A 9,198-nucleotide genomic window follows, 5' to 3' on the forward strand; every position below is an offset into this window, starting at 1 on the left:
ATGACTTGAGTTCGAACCTTATATACATCAGTGATTCGAATTTTTTCACATGCATGACTTTTACGCCATGAGAGCTATTCTCCAAAGTATTAGTTTCAGAACTAAAACATTTGGTGTGTGGATGCATTCTTACATGGTCGACCCTCATGTAAAATATTGGCGCAATTCCATGAAATTTCATGACTTGAGTTCGAACTATAAATACATCAGCGTTTCGATTTTTTCACATGCATGACTTTTACGCCATGATTGCTATTCTCCAAAGTATTAGTTTCAGAACGAAAACATTTGGTGTGTGGATGCATTCTTACATGGTCGACCCTCATGAAAAATATTGGCGCAATTGCATCAAAAATCATGACTTGAGTTCGAACCTTATATACATCAGTGATTCGAATTTTTTCACATGCATGACTTTTACGCCATGATTGCTATTCTCCAAAGTATTAGTTTCAGAACGAAAACATTTGGTGTGTGGATGCATTCTTACATGGTCGACCCTCATGAAAAATATTGGCGCAATTGCATCAAAAATCATGACTTGAGTTCGAACCTTATATACATCAGTGATTCGAATTTTTTCACATGCATGACTTTTACGCCATGATTGCTATTCTCCAAAGTATTAGTTTCAGAACGAAAACATTTGGTGTGTGGATGCATTCTTACATGGTCGACCCTCATGAAAAATATTGGCGCAATTGCATCAAAAATCATGACTTGAGTTCGAACCTTATATACATCAGTGATTCGAATTTTTTCACATGCATGACTTTTACGCCATGAGAGCTATTCTCCAAAGTATTAGTTTCAGAACTAAAACATTTGGTGTGTGGATGCATTCTTACATGGTCGACCCTCATGTAAAATATTGGCGCAATTCCATGAAATTTCATGACTTGAGTTCGAACTATAAATACATCAGCGTTTCGATTTTTTTTCACATGCATGACTTTTACGCCATGAGAGCTATTCTCCAAAGTATTAGTTTCAGAACTAAAACATTTGGTGTGTGGATGCATTCTTACATGGTCGACCCTCATGTAAAATATTGGCGCAATTCCATCAAATTTCTTGACTTGAGTTCGAACTATGATTACATCAGCGTTTCGAATTTTTTTCACATGCATGACTTTTACGCCATGATTGCTATTCTCCAAAGTATTAGTTTCAGAACGAAAACATTTGGTGTGTGGATGCATTCTTACATGGTCGACCCTCATGAAAAATATTGGCGCAATTGCATCAAAAATCATGACTTGAGTTCGAACCTTATATACATCAGTGATTCGAATTTTTTCACATGCATGACTTTTACGCCATGATTGCTATTCTCCAAAGTATTAGTTTCAGAACGAAAACATTTGGTGTGTGGATGCATTCTTACATGGTCGACCCTCATGAAAAATATTGGCGCAATTGCATCAAAAATCATGACTTGAGTTCGAACCTTATATACATCAGTGATTCGAATTTTTTCACATGCATGACTTTTACGCCATGAGAGCTATTCTCCAAAGTATTAGTTTCAGAACTAAAACATTTGGTGTGTGGATGCATTCTTACATGGTCGACCCTCATGTAAAATATTGGCGCAATTCCATGAAATTTCATGACTTGAGTTCGAACTATAAATACATCAGCGTTTCGATTTTTTCTCACATGCATGACTTTTACGCCATGAGAGCTATTCTCCAAAGTATTAGTTTCAGAACTAAAACATTTGGTGTGTGGATGCATTCTTACATGGTCGACCCTCATGTAAAATATTGGCGCAATTCCATCAAATTTCTTGACTTGAGTTCGAACTATGATTACATCAGCGTTTCGAATTTTTTTCACATGCATGACTTTTACGCCATGATTGCTATTCTCCAAAGTATTAGTTTCAGAACGAAAACATTTGGTGTGTGGATGCATTCTTACATGGTCGACCCTCATGAAAAATATTGGCGCAATTGCATCAAAAATCATGACTTGAGTTCGAACCTTATATACATCAGTGATTCGAATTTTTTCACATGCATGACTTTTACGCCATGATTGCTATTCTCCAAAGTATTAGTTTCAGAACGAAAACATTTGGTGTGTGGATGCATTCTTACATGGTCGACCCTCATGAAAAATATTGGCGCAATTGCATCAAAAATCATGACTTGAGTTCGAACCTTATATACATCAGTGATTCGAATTTTTTCACATGCATGACTTTTACGCCATGATTGCTATTCTCCAAAGTATTAGTTTCAGAACGAAAACATTTGGTGTGTGGATGCATTCTTACATGGTCGACCCTCATGAAAAATATTGGCGCAATTGCATCAAAAATCATGACTTGAGTTCGAACCTTATATACATCAGTGATTCGAATTTTTTCACATGCATGACTTTTACGCCATGAGAGCTATTCTCCAAAGTATTAGTTTCAGAACTAAAACATTTGGTGTGTGGATGCATTCTTACATGGTCGACCCTCATGTAAAATATTGGCGCAATTCCATGAAATTTCATGACTTGAGTTCGAACTATAAATACATCAGCGTTTCGATTTTTTTTCACATGCATGACTTTTACGCCATGAGAGCTATTCTCCAAAGTATTAGTTTCAGAACTAAAACATTTGGTGTGTGGATGCATTCTTACATGGTCGACCCTCATGTAAAATATTGGCGCAATTCCATCAAATTTCTTGACTTGAGTTCGAACTATGATTACATCAGCGTTTCGAATTTTTTTCACATGCATGACTTTTACGCCATGATTGCTATTCTCCAAAGTATTAGTTTCAGAACGAAAACATTTGGTGTGTGGATGCATTCTTACATGGTCGACCCTCATGAAAAATATTGGCGCAATTGCATCAAAAATCATGACTTGAGTTCGAACCTTATATACATCAGTGATTCGAATTTTTTCACATGCATGACTTTTACGCCATGATTGCTATTCTCCAAAGTATTAGTTTCAGAACGAAAACATTTGGTGTGTGGATGCATTCTTACATGGTCGACCCTCATGAAAAATATTGGCGCAATTGCATCAAAAATCATGACTTGAGTTCGAACCTTATATACATCAGTGATTCGAATTTTTTCACATGCATGACTTTTACGCCATGATTGCTATTCTCCAAAGTATTAGTTTCAGAACGAAAACATTTGGTGTGTGGATGCATTCTTACATGGTCGACCCTCATGTAAAATATTGGCGCAATTGCATCAAAAATCATGACTTGAGTTCGAACCTTATATACATCAGTGATTCGAATTTTTTCACATGCATGACTTTTACGCCATGATTGCTATTTTCCAAAGTATTAGTTTCAGAACTAAAACATTTGGTGTGTGGATGCATTCTTACATGGTCGACCATCATGTAAAATATTGGCGCAATTGCATCAAAAATCATGACTTGAGTTCGAACCTTATATACATCAGTGATTCGAATTTTTTCACATGCATGACTTTTACGCCATGATTGCTATTCTCCAAAGTATTAGTTTCAGAACGAAAACATTTGGTGTGTGGATGCATTCTTACATGGTCGACCCTCATGAAAAATATTGGCGCAATTGCATCAAAAATCATGACTTGAGTTCGAACCTTATATACATCAGTGATTCGAATTTTTTCACATGCATGACTTTTACGCCATGAGAGCTATTCTCCAAAGTATTAGTTTCAGAACTAAAACATTTGGTGTGTGGATGCATTCTTACATGGTCGACCCTCATGTAAAATATTGGCGCAATTCCATCAAATTTCTTGACTTGAGTTCGAACTATGATTACATCAGCGTTTCGAATTTTTTTCACATGCATGACTTTTACGCCATGATTGCTATTCTCCAAAGTATTAGTTTCAGAACGAAAACATTTGGTGTGTGGATGCATTCTTACATGGTCGACCCTCATGAAAAATATTGGCGCAATTGCATCAAAAATCATGACTTGAGTTCGAACCTTATATACATCAGTGATTCGAATTTTTTCACATGCATGACTTTTACGCCATGATTGCTATTCTCCAAAGTATTAGTTTCAGAACTAAAACATTTGGTGTGTGGATGCATTCTTACATGGTCGACCCTCATGTAAAATATTGGCGCAATTGCATCAAAAATCATGACTTGAGTTCGAACCTTATATACATCAGTGATTCGAATTTTTTCACATGCATGACTTTTACGCCATGATTGCTATTCTCCAAAGTATTAGTTTCAGAACTAAAACATTTGGTGTGTGGATGTATTCTTACATGGTCGACCCTCATGTAAAATATTGGCGCAATTGCATCAAAAATCATGACTTGAGTTCGAACCTTATATACATCAGTGATTCGAATTTTTTCACATGCATGACTTTTACGCCATGATTGCTATTCTCCAAAGTATTAGTTTCAGAACTAAAACATTTGGTGTGTGGATGCATTCTTACATGGTCCACCCTCATGTAAAATATTGGCGCAATTCCATAAAATTTCTTGACTTGAGTTCGAACTATAAATACATCAGCGATTCGAATTTTTTTCACATGCATGACTTTTACGCCATGAGAGCTATTCTCCAAAGTATTAGTTTCAGAACGAAAACATTTGGTGTGTGGATGCATTCTTACATGGTCCACCCTCATGTAAAATATTGGCGCAATTGCATCAAAAATCATGACTTGAGTTCGAACCTTATATACATCAGTGATTCCTATTTTTTTTTACATGCATGACTTTTACGCCATGAGAGCTATTCTCCAAAGTATTAGTTTCAGAACTAAAACATTTGGTGTGTGGATGCATTCTTACATGGTCCACCCTCATGTAAAATATTGGCGCAATTCCATAAAATTTCTTGACTAGAGTTCGAACTATCAATACATCAGCGTTTCGATTTTTTTTCACATGCATGACTTTTACGCCATGAGAGCTATTCTCCAAGGTATTAGTTTCAGAACTAAAACGTTTGGTTTGTGGATGCATTCTTACATGGTCGACCCTCATGGAAAATATTGGCGCAATTGCATCAAATTTCTTTACTTGAGTTCGAACTATGATTACATGAGCGTTTCGAATTTTTTTCACATGCATGACTTTTACGCCATGATTGCTATTCTCCAAAGTATTAGTTTCAGAACGAAAACATTTGGTGTGTGGATGCATTCTTACATGGTCCACCCTCATGTAAAATATTGGCGCAATTGCATCAAAAATCATGACTTGAGTTCGAACCTTATATACATCAGTGATTCGAATTTTTTCACATGCATGACTTTTACGCCATGAGAGCTATTCTCCAAAGTATTAGTTTCAGAACGAAAACATTTGGTGTGTGGATGCATTCTTACATGGTCGACCCTCATGAAAAATATTGGCGCAATTGCATCAAAAATCATGACTTGAGTTCGAACCTTATATACATCAGTGATTCGAATTTTTTCACATGCATGACTTTTACGCCATGAGAGCTATTCTCCAAAGTATTAGTTTCAGAACTAAAACATTTAGTGTGTGGATGAATTCTTACATGGTCCACCCTCATGTAAAATATTGGCGCAATTCCATAAAATTTCTTGACTTGAGTTCGAACTATAAATACATCAGCGATTCGAATTTTTTTCACATGCATGACTTTTACGCCATGAGAGCTATTCTCCAAAGTATTAGTTTCAGAACGAAAACATTTGGTGTGTGGATGCATTCTTACATGGTCGACCCTCATGGAAAATATTGGCGCAATTGCATAAAAATTCTTGACTTGAGTTCGAACTATGATTACATCAGCGTTTCGAATTTTTTTCACATGCATGACTTTTACGCCATGATTGCTATTCTCCAAAGTATTAGTTTCAGAACGAAAACATTTGGTGTGTGGATGCATTCTTACATGGTCGACCCTCATGAAAAATATTGGCGCAATTGCATCAAAAATCATGACTTGAGTTCGAACCTTATATACATCAGTGATTCGAATTTTTTCACATGCATGACTTTTACGCCATGATTGCTATTCTCCAAAGTATTAGTTTCAGAATGAAAACATTTGGTGTGTGGATGCATTCTTACATGGTCGACCCTCATGAAAAATATTGGCGCAATTGCATCAAAAATCATGACTTGAGTTCGAACCTTATATACATCAGTGATTCGAATTTTTTCATATGCATGACTTTTACGCCATGGGAGCTATTCTCCAAAGTATTAGTTTCAGAACGAAAACATTTGGTGTGTGGATGCATTCTTACATGGTCCACCCTCATGTAAAATATTGGCGCAATTGCATCAAAAATCATGACTTGAGTTCGAACCTTATATACATCAGTGATTCCTATTTTTTTTTACATGCATGACTTTTACGCCATGAGAGCTATTCTCCAAAGTATTAGTTTCAGAACTAAAACATTTGGTGTGTGGATGCATTCTTACATGGTCGACCCTCATGTAAAATATTGGCGCAATTGCATCAAAAATCATGACTTGAGTTCGAACCTTATATACATCAGTGATTCGAATTTTTTCACATGCATGACTTTTACGCCATGATTGCTATTCTCCAAAGTATTAGTTTCAGAACGAAAACATTTGGTGTGTGGATGCATTCTTACATGGTCGACCCTCATGAAAAATATTGGCGCAATTGCATCAAAAATCATGACTTGAGTTCGAACCTTATATACATCAGTGATTCGAATTTTTTCACATGCATGACTTTTACGCCATGATTGCTATTCTCCAAAGTATTAGTTTCAGAACGAAAACATTTGGTGTGTGGATGCATTCTTACATGGTCCACCCTCATGTAAAATATTGGCGCAATTGCATCAAAAATCATGACTTGAGTTCGAACCTTATATACATCAGTGATTCCTATTTTTTTTTACATGCATGACTTTTACGCCATGAGAGCTATTCTCCAAAGTATTAGTTTCAGAACTAAAACATTTGGTGTGTGGATGCATTCTTACATGGTCGACCCTCATGTAAAATATTGGCGCAATTCCATAAAATTTCTTGACTAGAGTTCGAACTATCAATACATCAGCGTTTCGATTTTTTTTCACATGCATGACTTTTACGCCATGAGAGCTATTCTCCAAAGTATTAGTTTCAGAACTAAAACATTTGGTTTGTGGATGCATTCTTACATGGTCGACCCTCATGGAAAATATTGGCGCAATTGCATCAAATTTCTTTACTTGAGTTCGAACTATGATTACATCAGCGTTTCGAATTTTTTTCACATGCATGACTTTTACGCCATGATTGCTATTCTCCAAAGTATTAGTTTCAGAACTAAAACATTTGGTGTGTGGATGCATTCTTACATGGTCCACCCTCATGTAAAATATTGGCGCAATTGCATCAAAAATCATGACTTGAGTTCGAACCTTATATACATCAGTGATTCGAATTTTTTCATATGCATGACTTTTACGCCATGATTGCTATTCTCCAAAGTATTAGTTTCAGAACGAAAACATTTGGTGTGTGGATGCATTCTTACATGGTCGACCCTCATGAAAAATATTGGCGCAATTGCATCAAAAATCATGACTTGAGTTTGAACCTTATATACATCAGTGATTCGAATTTTTTCACATGCATGACTTTTACGCCATGAGAGCTATTCTCCAAAGTATTAGTTTCAGAACTAAAACATTTAGTGTGTGGATGCATTCTTACATGGTCCACCCTCATGTAAAATATTGGCGCAATTCCATAAAATTTCTTGACTTGAGTTCGAACTATAAATGCATCAGCGATTCGAATTTTTTTCACATGCATGACTTTTACGCCATGAGAGCTATTCTCCAAAGTATTAGTTTCAGAACGAAAACATTTGGTGTGTGGATGCATTCTTACATGGTCGACCCTCATGTAAAATATTGGCGCAATTGCATAAAAATTCTTGACTTGAGTTCTAACTATGATTACATCAGCGTTTCGAATTTTTTTCACATGCATGACTTTTACGCCATGATTGCTATTCTCCAAAGTATTAGTTTCAGAACGAAAACATTTGGTGTGTGGATGCATTCTTACATGGTCGACCCTCATGAAAAATATTGGCGCAATTGCATCAAAAATCATGACTTGAGTTCGAACCTTATATACATCAGTGATTCGAATTTTTTCACATGCATGACTTTTACGCCATGATTGCTATTCTCCAAAGTATTAGTTTCAGAACGAAAACATTTGGTGTGTGGATGCATTCTTACATGGTCGACCCTCATGAAAAATATTGGCGCAATTGCATCAAAAATCATGACTTGAGTTCGAACCTTATATACATCAGTGATTCGAATTTTTTCATATGCATGACTTTTACGCCATGATTGCTATTCTCCAAAGTATTAGTTTCAGAACGAAAACATTTGGTGTGTGGATGCATTCTTACATGGTCCACCCTCATGTAAAATATTGGCGCAATTGCATCAAAAATCATGACTTGAGTTCGAACCTTATATACATCAGTGATTCGAATTTTTTTTTACATGCATGACTTTTACGCCATGAGAGCTATTCTCCAAAGTATTAGTTTCAGAACTAAAACATTTGGTGTGTGGATGCATTCTTACATGGTCGACCCTCATGTAAAATATTGGCGCAATTCCATAAAATTTCTTGACTAGAGTTCGAACTATCAATACATCAGCGTTTCGATTTTTTTTCACATGCATGACTTTTACGCCATGAGAGCTATTCTCCAAAGTATTAGTTTCAGAACTAAAACATTTTGTTTGTGGATGCATTCTTACATGGTCGACCCTCATGGAAAATATTGGCGCAATTGCATCAAATTTCTTTACTTGAGTTCGAACTATGATTACATCAGCGTTTCGAATTTTTTTCACATGCATGACTTTTACGCCATGATTGCTATTCTCCAAAGTATTAGTTTCAGAACGAAAACATTTGGTGTGTGGATGCATTCTTACATGGTCCACCCTCATGTAAAATATTGGCGCAATTGCATCAAAAATCATGACTTGAGTTCAAACCTTATATACATCAGTGATTCGAATTTTTTCACATGCATGACTTTTACGCCATGAGAGCTATTCTCCAAAGTATTAGTTTCAGAACGAAAACATATGGTGTGTGGATGCATTCTTACATGGTCGACCCTCATGAAAAATATTGGCGCAAATGCATCAAAAATCATGACTTGAGTTCGAACCTTATATACATCAGTGATTCGAATTTT

The sequence above is a fragment of the Haliotis cracherodii genome, unplaced genomic scaffold (assembly GCF_022045235.1).
Source record: "Haliotis cracherodii isolate W230 unplaced genomic scaffold, xgHalCrac1.p SCAF_11, whole genome shotgun sequence".
NCBI classification, from domain to species: Eukaryota; Metazoa; Mollusca; class Gastropoda; order Lepetellida; family Haliotidae; genus Haliotis; species Haliotis cracherodii.